Source organism: Ananas comosus, linkage group 11 (genome assembly GCF_001540865.1).
Source record: "Ananas comosus cultivar F153 linkage group 11, ASM154086v1, whole genome shotgun sequence".
In the NCBI taxonomy this organism is placed as follows: domain Eukaryota; kingdom Viridiplantae; phylum Streptophyta; class Magnoliopsida; order Poales; family Bromeliaceae; genus Ananas; species Ananas comosus.
Window position 1 is genome coordinate 7,839,785 of NC_033631.1, and position 13,016 is coordinate 7,852,800.

Here is a 13,016-nt window from a genome sequence, read left to right on the forward strand (position 1 = left end):
AGAGATGTCGAATATACGGATCAAAGAGCTTAAGTATCTTCACGTCAAAGTGATTGAACTTGAGGCAGCGAAGAGGTTGACTACGCAAGGATTATGATTTGATCTATACTGTGTCTCACCCGGTCAAGGTCTTAATGTTGGTGAGATCACTAAGTCTAAAATTGCGACTGAGAACTTATTGCAAATGCCTTGTGGTTTACTCAATGCCGGCCGTGATCGACGCAGATGAAGCGGTGGAGTTGGAGGGTGGTGCTCCGATTACATCGAGACTGATGACTTGGTGGTGCAACCTACACTTGGAAAAGGATTTAAAGAAACAACTCCACTCGAGTGCAAAAATTCGAGTCTTAAGATGTTGATCGTTTACACCGGTGACTTCACTTTAGATGTTAGATTGATGCATTCGGTCCTGTGTATCGTCGGACATTGGACATAAAGAAACATTCTTCTAAGAAGCTACACCTGCATCCGATCTATACAATTCTCGGATGGCACCAAGATGTAACAAGGACTTGAATTTTACTTACTGGTGCGCCGGATTGAAATAGGATGTTGGAGTTTGTTGCCAGATTGCCGTAACTGCCAACAAGTGAATGGCTTAGTGACACGAGTTCCGGCGGGCAAATTGGCAGAAGCCACCGTCCAAGTGTGAAGGGAAAAAGACAACATGGATCTGTCGGTGATGAGGATTGCTCGACACAGGCCGGGCAGACGCGTTGGGGATTGTGGATAGTTTACAAAAATCGCACATTTCATACCTACCACACTTCTGGACTCGTGAAGAGACCGCATCAGATTTATTTGGATAATTGTGCGAGTTGCACGGGTATCCTTACTTCTATACTATCGTTCAGATCGAGACCCCCGTTTCGTATCCATTTTTGAGGACTTACAGAATGCTTTGGTACGCCGTTTAAATTTCAGCACTGCTTCCACCCCCGAGAGTGACCGTCTGACGTAACTTATACATACTCTCGAGACATGCTCGAGCCTGCGTGACACTCCAGGGAGATGTCGCACATGACCGAGGCAAGATTTGCTTATAACAACAGTTATCAAGCAAGCAATCAGAATGGCAAGCCTGTTCGAATCATATTCTAGACAAGTGTAGATCGCCACTTCATTGATGTGAATTGGATAAGATTGCTTTAAGCGCCCTGATTGTCTCCAGGAAGTTCAGGAGACAAGTTCGCATCGCTCCGGGAGGAGCTGTTGACGGCCCGCAGAGTAGCAGCAGATTATCTTGACATGCGGCGACGAGACTTGGAGTTCAGATTGGAGATCAACGCTTCGTTGAAAGCTCCACGACGTCGATGAATTAGACCGATTTGGAATCCGGGCGCAAGTTAAGTTGCCCGAAATATATTGGACCGTATAGTTTTGGAGTGCGGTAGGCGCTGGTAGAGTAATCGACCGCCACGCGAACCATATCGGTTACAAATGTATTCCATATATCGTCCTTCGGAATAATCAGCCACGACCGCGACCATGTACTTGAACGGCTACATCCTATGAGCGCGGGAGGAATTGAGGTTGAGGACAACCCTTGATAATTTTGGCTCGCGAGGTGAAAAGACTGTGGCGAAACCGAAAAAATCCATAGCGTGAAGGTGCTTTTGGGAGCAATCACGACGAGCGCGAGGCCACTGGGAGTTTAAGAGCGCACTGCGGCGCTATTCCATCTTTTTCAGACTGAGCTTGAGGAATATGTCATTTCCGATTCGCGGTACGAAACTCTTAGGAATGGGTTAATGTAACAAACTCGGACCTTTGCAAATTGCGAGGTTGCGAGTGTGTTTTGGATTATTTCGAGCTTTCCACACTTGTGAGGTGTAAAAGTTCCCGACCCGAAAAGTTCAATCTGGGAACTTTGGACAAGTCCTGAAGTTTTGTTACCTCGGGAGCCGGGTCGCCTGGTAAGGAGAGACCGTTCCCCAGTGGCAATTTGAGAAACCTGAGGCAACCGGTCCTTAGCAGGCGAGACGTTCCCGAACGCGTCTTCGCAGTGAAGACCTGGTCCCATGCGCAGCGAGTAGACCGTTCCAAATGGATTAGGTTCGCAACCGGTCCCTGCTGGATAGACCGTCCCTCTGTACGAAAACTAGCCTCAGATCGCGCGGGCTGTTGCAATAATGGATTTTTGAGGGGCCTCTCCGGATTTTGTTACAATAGATGGGCTTATTAGCCATTTCCTCTTCTTCCCTCTCTTATTCTCTCATTCTCACCCTCTCCCCACACTTTCTAGAGAGAGAAGAAGAAGAAGAAGGAGGAGAAGAAGAAGAGGAGCTAGCTTGAGGGAGCTTGGAGCTCCACCCCTTTCTCTCTTTCCCACCTTTGCAAGGCTTGGAGCTTGCTTGTAGGGTTTGGTGGTGGACCAAACTTCAACCCTAGGGCATTTTGAGCTTGGATTGAAGCTTCCAAAGGGTTAGTATCATGTTTCCCTCTTCTAGATTTTTGTTTTGGTGATTTTTGGGAAGTGAAACCCTAGTTTTGAGACTTAGGGCTTGTTTTTTGGTATTTTGAACCTAGGGCTTTTGGGGCCAAATTAGTTGGTTTAGAACCTTCCTTGGGCTTGGATTGGAAAGGTTCTAGCTCTCTTTTGGAGCTTTAGAAGAGATTTCTACTCTTGAGGTAAGTTTTGGCCCTTTTTGCTCCTAGGTTAATGTTTGATCTTACGGTTGGTCGTAATGCCCTCGTATCTCTTCGCTGATCACTTCTAGGATATCTTGAGGCTCGTGGACAACTCCGTTCGGCGAATCGAAGGAGCACGCGACGGTTCGGTGGGTTTGGCCTAGCATACAATATGAGAAATGCTCATATTTAGTGTTAAATGTTTCGTAAAGTCGAAATTCATGCATTTTCATGTTAAATGTATTTATTATGAATTTTAGAATGCTTAACATGCATAGGTTATGTGTAGTAAATTTTGGGACCTCTATATAGTAGAGAGCATGCATGTGTGGCCTAGCATTCTAGTTGCGATTTGAAATTATAATCCCTATTATGAAAACGAACCTTGCTTTCATGCATTCAAACTATATACCAGATGTGACATTAGGGATTTTTGGAAGCCTAGAGAGGCTTAGGGACTTAGATGATTATTAGATTCTGGCCAATTGTCATGAAGAGCACATTAGGGCTCGAGCTTAGTGAGCATTAATGATTAAGTCTTTAATTGGAACATGATTAGTTGTGGAGCTTAAGGTTCTAAAGAAGTGCACTAAGCAACGTGTGTGTTGGGACTCACATTAGTGACTTAAACGAAGACCTTCGGATTCTAAGCCGACTATACATGTTAGAGACATGAGGATTGGGTATACTTGAGACAGGACCTCGCTTGATTGCCATTTTTTGCTCATCCACATGCTTGTGAGGGTCCTCCCCACAAGCCGGCACTTCCGGAGTTATCCTACGCACTATGAGTTCGCTCGGCGATATTTGAAAGCCTACTGGGCTCGAGTGGGACCGACACATTCCAAAGTAGGAAATGTTTGGCTACCACAGCACTCTACGCACACAACGGACTACCTTGTAGTCCATTAATGAAATAAATCGAGACGTTTAAGAAGTGGTATAATCACACTATAGTTAGTATTGAAGTAACATTTAATTGCTTTAGCAATAGTGTTGAGACATGTAGTATATCTTTGACAGTCTACCTATTTCCAATCAAATAGGCTTGTTGCCATGATAGAGCTTATTACTATCATGTAAATAAAGGTTAGTAAAGTAAACTATTGCCATTGTGTTTATTTCCTAGAAAATAAAGTACAACAGTTGCATTCAGTGCTTAGAGGGATATATAGTATAGGCAGTTTACTATCTCTCCTCTACATCAGTTTATTACATGCTGCCTTTTTATTGCTTATATTATATCGTGGCTTACCTCTTATGCTGGGCCTTAGTGAGCAGGACCTGAGTCAAGTAATTCCACTGGGACTATAAATTTAGTTCTCACACAGCCCTCTTTTTTCTCAATATTGTAGAAAGCCTCCACCAGTGAAGCCAGGGATCCGCGAAAGGGAATCGCCTCGGCTAGCGCGCTTTACCGAGGGACCGTTCCGATAGTGCTAATCCTCTCGTTGTTTTTCTTTTGTAGAGGTTGAGAGTATTGTCACCTATATGTATAGAGACCACCATTTTTGTACCTAAGACCTGTTATTAGTACTACTTAGGTTATCTTGTTTTGACCTACCTTTATTCTTACTTTTGGTGTAATGATAGACACTTTACTTCTCTGATTATCTCTAGTTCTAGTTAATTTCATTATCTTATATTTGTTCTATCTCTTGCTTTTACTTCCACTTTTATCCGAGACACCTTATCAATTGTAGCATACGGGGTCGGCACGCTACTTGGAGGGCCTACCGCCGGTCCCGGCTGACAATTTTCAAAATATATTTTTATTTGCATTAACTTTTTTTAAGTGCTTAATTAGTGTACAAAAAAAAGATTTTTATCCTTTCAAATATATCTTTCTACCATCATCAACTTTTCTTATTTGCCTTTGAATTAGGGATAAAAGAAGTACTTTAATTTTTGGTCATTTCAAATATACCCCTCCATCATCATCAACTTTTATTATTTGCCTTTAAGTTAAATTCTGCTATTTTAAGAGGTATTTTGATTTTTTTAAACTCTGCTAGATATTTAACTCACATTTAACCTGTGATAACTTAACGGATGGTAATTGCTGGGATATTTTTGAATAACATAAAAACTTATGAGAGGTATATTAAAAAAATAAATTAAATATTTTTAAAATTTTGAGAGGTATTAAATAACTATCCTAAATAAATAATAATTGAGAAAATTTTCTTTATTGTAATGAGGAAGTATGATAGGACTACACGTGGGGTAGTTGAGACTAGGGACAAATTTATCCGGTGTCCAAGAAACTAGATGGTTAGCATTTACACTTTAGTATCTACATATCTATTTATTTATGTAAAAATAATATTATTTATATTGTGGGGAGCCGAATTTCCTTTTCTTTCACCAGGTCAAAGATCCTCCAAGGGAAGTGTGTAGGGATGTAGAACGGCTACGATTAGTGACTCTCGAAGTTCGCACCTTTCAACTGGATCAAGCGATTGGCTGATGAGAGATCGGATTAGCCGAGTTCAGAACCTCTACTATAGAATCGGTTCGGCTAGATAAGCCGAATGTACGAAAAATACTGAAATTTGGGTCGGCTGATGAGCCGAATAGATGGAATACACAGTGACTGATCGGCTGAAAGAGTCGAATACCTTTATATATTAAAATGAAGCTGGAAACTCATACAAAACAGAGTGTGCCCGAAGGGCATACAGACTCTGAAAATCTAGATTACAACAGTGTTTCCGTGGGGCATATAGACTCCAGAGATCTAACTTAAAAACTACTCTAGGAAAGCAATAAATGCGAGTAGAAAAGATTAGATGTAGGCTACTACTAGAAAACGATAAATGTAAGAAAGAAAAGTATTGAAAATGCGGAGCTTTTCTCGTTCATGGGAGAGAAACACGCCTATTATAGGCTTCAAAGTTATTATTTATAATATCTTATCCGCCCACATTATTGGTTGGTTATAGTAGTGGGGAAAGTGGTGTAGCCATAATCATGGAAATTACGTCCCACTTCTCATGAAAGTTACACTCCATTTTTTATGAAAGTTACGCCCCACTTCTTAACCGTTCCCGCCTAATTAAACGGTCTAGACCTTCAGGCGCCACGCCCAACTTCTCAACTATTCCCGCCTAAATGCTCTAAACCTTCAGGCGCTTTATTGTCGACTTCTGGTGTACCACGTGTCCTTATTTCTTTGACTCATACGTGGGTTAAATCGACTTGTTAATTTTTTGGTACCAACATATATATTCAAAAGTGAGTATGTATTTTAAAATTCATCTATCTAAGGAATAAATATCACTCACTAATTATTTAATATGATTAATGATTAATAAAAACACTTAATTTGATAGATGAATGGTATTTTTATATACATTTTAATCTAAGTATATAAATAATATTTAGTTTATATACATATAGATTTGCACATAGTATTAGTGACATTTATAGATGTTGCTAAATGTGTAAGAAATGTGACTAAATCTTTTAGCAACACTTAACTTTTAGTGTTGTCTATGCCCGTGTTGTTGAATCTTTTAACAATATATGGAGAGAATGTTGGTGATACTAAAAAATTAGCAACAATTAACAAATGTTGCTAAATAAAAATTTTAAAAGAGCAATTATTAAATGGTGGTGCATATTGTTTAAATAATTTTTGTATTAATTTAGTTATTATTTTTTATATTAAATAAAAATATTTTATTAATTATAAATTTTGATATTAATTAAATTAAAATATTATTAATTTCTTATTAATTATTATAATTATAGTTAATAATAACCAAATATTACTAAACAATCACGTATAATAGTATTTTGAATTATTGGTAAAAACACATTTGAAATAAAAAAAAAATTGAGTTTCCTCATAATTACGAATTTGATCACGACAAAATTAAAAATTAGTCATCCTTATTCGTTGTAGAAGTCTCCAAAATGCTTGAATAAAACAATCTTGTAACCTTTATTTATTTACCCTGTAAAAAGAAAAGGTTAAGAATTAAAATTTTATACAATTTATCATAAAATATAAGATACTATGAACTACTAAAAGATAAAATATATTGCCCTTACCAAATCATAAAAGATCATATATTTGCTCTTACATCTTGAAAATTAATGATATTTCCCAAAAAAATAAAGAAAAAGTATCAAATTAAAATAATAGCAATGTAATAACCACAAATTTAATATCTAAAAGTAAAATGTAAAAAAAAAATTTTATGAAAGTTAAGAAACAAAAAACCTCATATCATACCATATACAACAATAAATGAATCAAAAGGTCGAAGGGCAATCCTATTCTAGTCATACTAAACTTTATTAGTTAATGAAAAAAAAAAAGAAAATTTCAAATCTATAATTTTGACTAGAAGTTAATATGAAATTGATTTATCTTATAAGAAAGGGATACTTACCTATCTTTAGAAACAAAATTGATAATCCGATACTAATAGTTTTTCCTCCAATCTTCCAAAATAAAAAAAAAAAAAAATAGTGAGAAGGACTTTATGGAATTAAGGAATAAAAGAAGAAACCATGAAAGTAAAAAATCTCTTGAGAGTTTAAAGTGAAGAGACAAAGAAATGGGAGAGAGATGGAAAGAAATAACACTAAAAGGAGGGAAAGATGAAATTTTAAAAATTTGGAGGGATTTTTAAAATTTGAAAAACTCATCGTCATTTATCACCAAAAATGTTGCTAAATATTGCAACATTTAATACTTAGTGTTGGTGTTATTTGTATTTAGCAACATTTATATCTAAATATTGGTAAATAAATACATTTAGCAACACGAATAAATAAATGTTGCTAAATTTTATAATTTGTGTGACTTAGTCAAATGTTGCTAGTTAAATGTTGCTAAAAGTTAAATTTCTTGTTGTGTATTTACTATTTAGTATTACTATATCAACTGAAACAAAAAAACTTTTCAACAACTCTTGTCTTTGTTAGCTAACAAATAAAATCAGTCCACAAAAAAAAAAAAAAAAAAAAAAAAAAAAAAAAAAAAACCTCAGTTAGCACATAAATAAAACGAATCCACATGTAGATCCCCCGTTCTGAGATGACTCGATCTCTCAACTCAATTTTCTTTTACTTGCGACTTCATTAAATTTTAATTTTTTGAAACTTAAGTGATTATAGTTATTGGCGCCAAAGAAATCGCGCCACGTAATAAGCCAGGGTGCACCGCAGTCAGAGCCTTTAAAGCCAGAGATAAGTAACAGATGGTGCACTAAGAACAGAGAAAGAACCGCATTAAACCGAAAAGTAGTTAAAGTCCATGCAGTTATATGTCGTTAATATCGGCTAGTAATGGCCCACGAAATTGGGAAAGTGGCCGATCATAGAAATAACTGAATAACAACATGTGGACTATAAATAAAAAATAAATAGAAGATGCCCGGAAGAGAAGTTTTTTTCCTTGAAAACGAGAAGATCAATTTTCATATTTCTCACATTTTATCGTTTTTCTAGGAGTAGTCTATTTGTAAATCTTTTACTTTTCTCGCACTACTGTTATTTCGTAGGAGTAGTTGATAGAATAGATTCTCTTTTTGCTCTTTCTTGTAAATATTTTTCAAATCTAAGCAATATAAGCTTCGTTCGGTTCTTCAGCCGAATCAGAAAATTCTGTATAATTTGCATACTTACCTGATACAGCCGAGCCGAATTTGTTATATTGCATCGAACTTTGTTGATCTGATCCCTCATCAAACGAATCGCTTGATCTATAGTGGGCGCAAACTTTGAGGGTCATCATTCGTAGTCGTCTCATCTCCTCGCGCGCATCCGGAGAATCTTTGACCGGGTTAGCGGTCTGAGATTTCGGTTCACAGCAATAGTTAAATGCATTAAGAATTTTATTAAAACAATTGTTAATAGGGTTAATTGCATACACCTCTCTGTAAACATATCAAATAACAAATATATTCATATAAAGTTCAACTTTTCGAATTTATCCTATAAAGATACTAAACGTTTTCAAATATACCCCCACTGTTAGAATCCGTTTGAAAAATATAGTTAACCATAGATAAAATATCTAATCCTAGTTATTTAATAACGTAAATTGACCTTTGTACCCCCCTTATATTATTTGTGATGGCAGAAAAAGAGAAGATAACGGTTGAAAATTTTTGGGAGGATATTTCAATATAGTTTTAACAGTTAAAATTTTTAAAGAGACATATTTATATTGGCAAAAATGTCATTTTACTTATTTTTTGTTAAAAAAATCGATAGTTGTCACGCCCCGGATGTCTCGTTCCCCGGGCACACCGACAAACCCGCCGTATACAAAGGAGTTTCCTCTGTACACGAAGCGACAGCTGCACCTGTAAACATACAATACTACAAACAGTAGTATAGAGCTGCTAGAGAAAACAAAAGCTAAACAAACTGAGTTTCATATACATAGCTCAAATCCAAAATACAGAGTTACTTGCACTGGCGAGTTAGGTAAACTATGTACATAAACTCGAAACAAAACATCTACCTGCAGTAGGGGTGCCTCTAGCTCTGCTCGTCGGGTAGGGCTCTAACCCGCGACGCCCTTGCCTCGATCCTGATCCGCGGAAGGCGCAGTAGCCGAAACCTGTGGCTCTGCAAAACAGGGGTAACAACTGGGCGTGAGAACTACTGTAAAAACAAGTAGTCCTCAGTGGGTACCGCCCAAAACAACATCGGTCCACCCACTAAGTCTACAGAAGGGAGCAAGAGTAGTCAGAAAAGCAGGAAGTAAACTCTACCGCTATCGATCACTACACTATCATGCTCTACACTAACCAACTGTAGTAAATGTCAAATCTGACCCAATCCAATCGGGACTGTAAGCATACCCGTCCCCGGGACTGTGAATACACCCGTCCCTGCCCCGTTGCGACTATCAGGCTCTATCCACACTAACTGGTCCGTGGAGAGCAAGTCCAACTGGCATGAGCGACACCAACGCGAAAGCACAAAGCCTGACTCCGGAGTGGCACTCGTGGGCGCTACCCAACCGAGTATGCAGCGTATCTCTGTCGAGCTCAATCAGGCTCTGAAAAGCCAAAGTCAAGTAACCAACTCAAACTGGTCTAATAACCAACAGGTAACGTGCCCTCAGCACAATCTGACGCCAAAAAGGCGATACGGGTCCACCGTCAACCCTGACGGCACCCAACAGTCCGGAACAACCTGAACGACCCTGTAAAAATCCACTCGGCACACCAGCACGAGCGTAAATATATTCTAAACTACCTGAAGTACTCGTCTCGAAGATACTGCGACAGTACAATTTTATAACGGCTCCTAGAGCTAAATCAGGCAGTTTAAACATGTGACAGGTCCAAATCGCAGGTTTTCTCCTAATTCAAATTCCAAGTCCAACATGTATAAACTACTCAATTTAATACCACATGCTCCAAATTCAGATTTGCTATCTATAACAAAATCCATGAATTCGAGCTAAAGTAAACTATATAAAATCTGAAATTACACATGTTGACTATTGCGCACTTAGGAGTATAAGCCGATCATTAACCCACCTTAGTCGCTAATTCCTAGCAGCGAGGAAGTCCCGAAGCAAAGGAACACCCTGCTGGATCAATCCGCAAACCTCCAAAGGCCAGAAATCACGCTCCCGCCAAACTCTACACGTAAAATCCGAAAATGAGCACCGATTCTGCCTCAAAAACAGCAGCAGAGAAGAGAATAATTCCGACCAAGAAAACCTCCACCAAAACCAGCAAGTAAGGGCTTCGTGGATTCCTCTCGAAGTCCCGAATCCAACGAACCAAGTCTCGTCGAAATCCGCTGCTCCTACGTCGAGAGGGAGCCGAAACGGCGACGGTCGACGCTGAAAATTCTGCAAATCAGCACCAAGCTCGAAATGACAATACTTGAAGCAATGCAACGGAACACTCACCTCAAAGGCTAATTGAACATCGACGCGGCGGTGAGAACGACGAAAACGCACCCTCACCTAGCTTCCTCGTAGCGCTACGATGACGAAGACCTGCTCGAACGGCACCGTGGCGCGACGTCGGCGTCGATCCGAGCTCCACGACAACTCCACCCGAGCTCGAGCTCTCCACCTTGCCCACGAGCTAAATTAAGGAGGGATAGAGAGAGAAGGCTAATTAGTTTTCAATGGGTTGAGTTGATAAGTATCAAGAGGGAGTTGGTGAGATACTTATCCACCAACTCAAAAGATTTTTTTTTTTTCCTCACCAACTCAAAAGCTAAGGGTACTACATCCTCCCTCACTACAAAAAGTTTCGTCCTCGAAACTTAAAACATACCTCAAGACGAGGAAGCGAACAAGTCGGGGTAGGACTCCCTCATCACTGTCTCAGGCTCCCAAGTCGCCTCCCGCTCCTCGTGATTGCTCCACTGCACTTTCACATACGGGATGGCCCGATTGCGCAATTCTTTCGTCTCCTAAGCAAGAATTCGCAATGGTCGCTTCTCGTATCTCAGATCCTCGCTAATCTCTAGTGGAGTGAAGTCAATCACGTGAGAGGGATCGAAAATATATCTCCTCAATGCTGAGACGTGGAAGACATCGTGAATGCCAGCTAGTCGCGGGGGTAGAGCGATCCTGTATGCAACCGGTCCGATACGCTCTAATACCTCGAAAGGGCTAACAAACCGTGGACTAAGCTTTCCACGTACTCCAAATCGGCGTATCCCTCTGGACGGCGAGACTTTGAGGAAAACATGATCTCCAACCTGAAACTCCAAGTCTCGTCTCCTGGTATCGGCGTAGCTCCTCTGTCGGCTCTGTGCAGTCAAAAGGTGTCGTCGAATGATTCTCACCTTTTCCTCAGCCTCAAGTAGAATGTCCAGTCCAAGTGTCCTCCGCTCACCCACATCGCTCCAAAATAGGGGGGATCGACATCTGCGTCCATACAACGCCTCAAACAGAGCCATCTGAATGCTCGTTTGATAGCTGTTGTTGTACGCAAACTCAACAAGTCTCACATGTCGATACTACCCTCCTCCAAAATCCAGGACGCATGCCCTCAGCATGTCCTCTAGAGTCTGTATGGTCCACTCCGACTGACCATCTGTCTGTGGGTGGAACGCCGTGCTAAAATGCAGCTGAGTGCCCAAGGCGGTCTGAAAGCTCCTCCAAAACTGGGATACAAACCTCGGATCTCTGTCTGATACAATCGACACTGGCACGCCGTGCAGCCTAACGATCTCATCCAAGTATAGCTGCGCAAGTCTCTCTCTGGACCAGGTAGTCAGAACCGGTAGGAAGTGAGCAGACTTGGTCAGTCTGTCCACTATCACCCAAATCGCATCGTAGCCACCCTGCGCTCTAGGCAATCCAACGACGAAATCCATTGTGATCTGCTCCCACTTCCACTCGGGCACTGGCAGACTCTGAAGCTTGCCAGCAGGTACCTGATGCTCGGCTTTCACCTGTTTGCAAGTCAAACACTGAGTCACATATCTGCCAATGTCCCTCTTCATTCCATTCCACCAAAACCGTGCTTTTAGATCCTTATACATCTTGGTTCCACATGGATGAACCGTATAAGGAGAACAATGAGCCTCTTTCAGAATGTCTGCTCGGATCTCAGAATCCACAGGCACACACAGTCGGTCCCTGTACCGTAGTACTCTCGAACCGTCCAAAGCAAAACCCTCAGCCTGCCCCCTGTCTAGCTGCTCTCTAATCCTCACCAAGTACGGATCTCCACTCTGTTTCTCTCGGATCCTATCCAACAGAGTGGGCTGTAAAACTAGAGACATCAGCCTTGCCGTAGACCCAGGGGGTACTATCTCGAGTCCCAACCACTGTAGCTCCTCGAGTAGGGGTCTCTGCTCAGTAATCCTCAAACTCAGGCTCTGCACTGACTTCCTGCTCAATGCATCTGCCACAACATTCGCCTTGCCGGGATGATACTGAACACTAATGTCATAGTCCTTCAGTAACTCCAACCACCGGCGCTGCCTCAGGTTCAGCTCTCTCTGTGTGAACAGATACTTGAGACTTTTATGATCGGTGAAGACCTCGCAGTGCTCGCCGTACAAGTAATGCCGCCACAACTTCAAAGCAAAAACTACTGCGGCAAGCTCCAAATCATGCGTAGGGTAATTCTTCTCATAATCCTTTAACTGCCGTGAAGTATAAGCAATCACCCTACCATGCTGCATCAGCACGCAACCAAGTCCATTGTGCGATGCATCACTGTAGTTCACGAATCCTTCCCCCATCACCGGAAGGGCAAGGATAGGAGCTGACGTCAACCTCTATCTCAACTCGTCAAAGCTCCTCTGACAGTCGTCGCTCCAGACAAAACGAATCCCCTTCCGCATCAAGCGTGTGAGGGGTGTGGAAAGCTTCGCAAAGCCTTCCACAAACCGACGGTAATATCCTGCCAGTCCCAGGAAGCTCCGTA

At 40.8% G+C, this 13,016-nt stretch overlaps 1 long non-coding RNA gene across 1 annotated transcript; it reads right to left on the minus strand.

Moving 5' to 3' along the window:
• LOC109717294 lies at positions 6,452 to 9,180 on the minus strand. Its single transcript, XR_002218155.1, has 3 exons — positions 9,119 to 9,180; positions 8,275 to 8,440; positions 6,452 to 6,593 (listed from the first exon to the last, which is right to left on the minus strand). It is a non-coding gene; the product is annotated as an uncharacterized LOC109717294 (long non-coding RNA).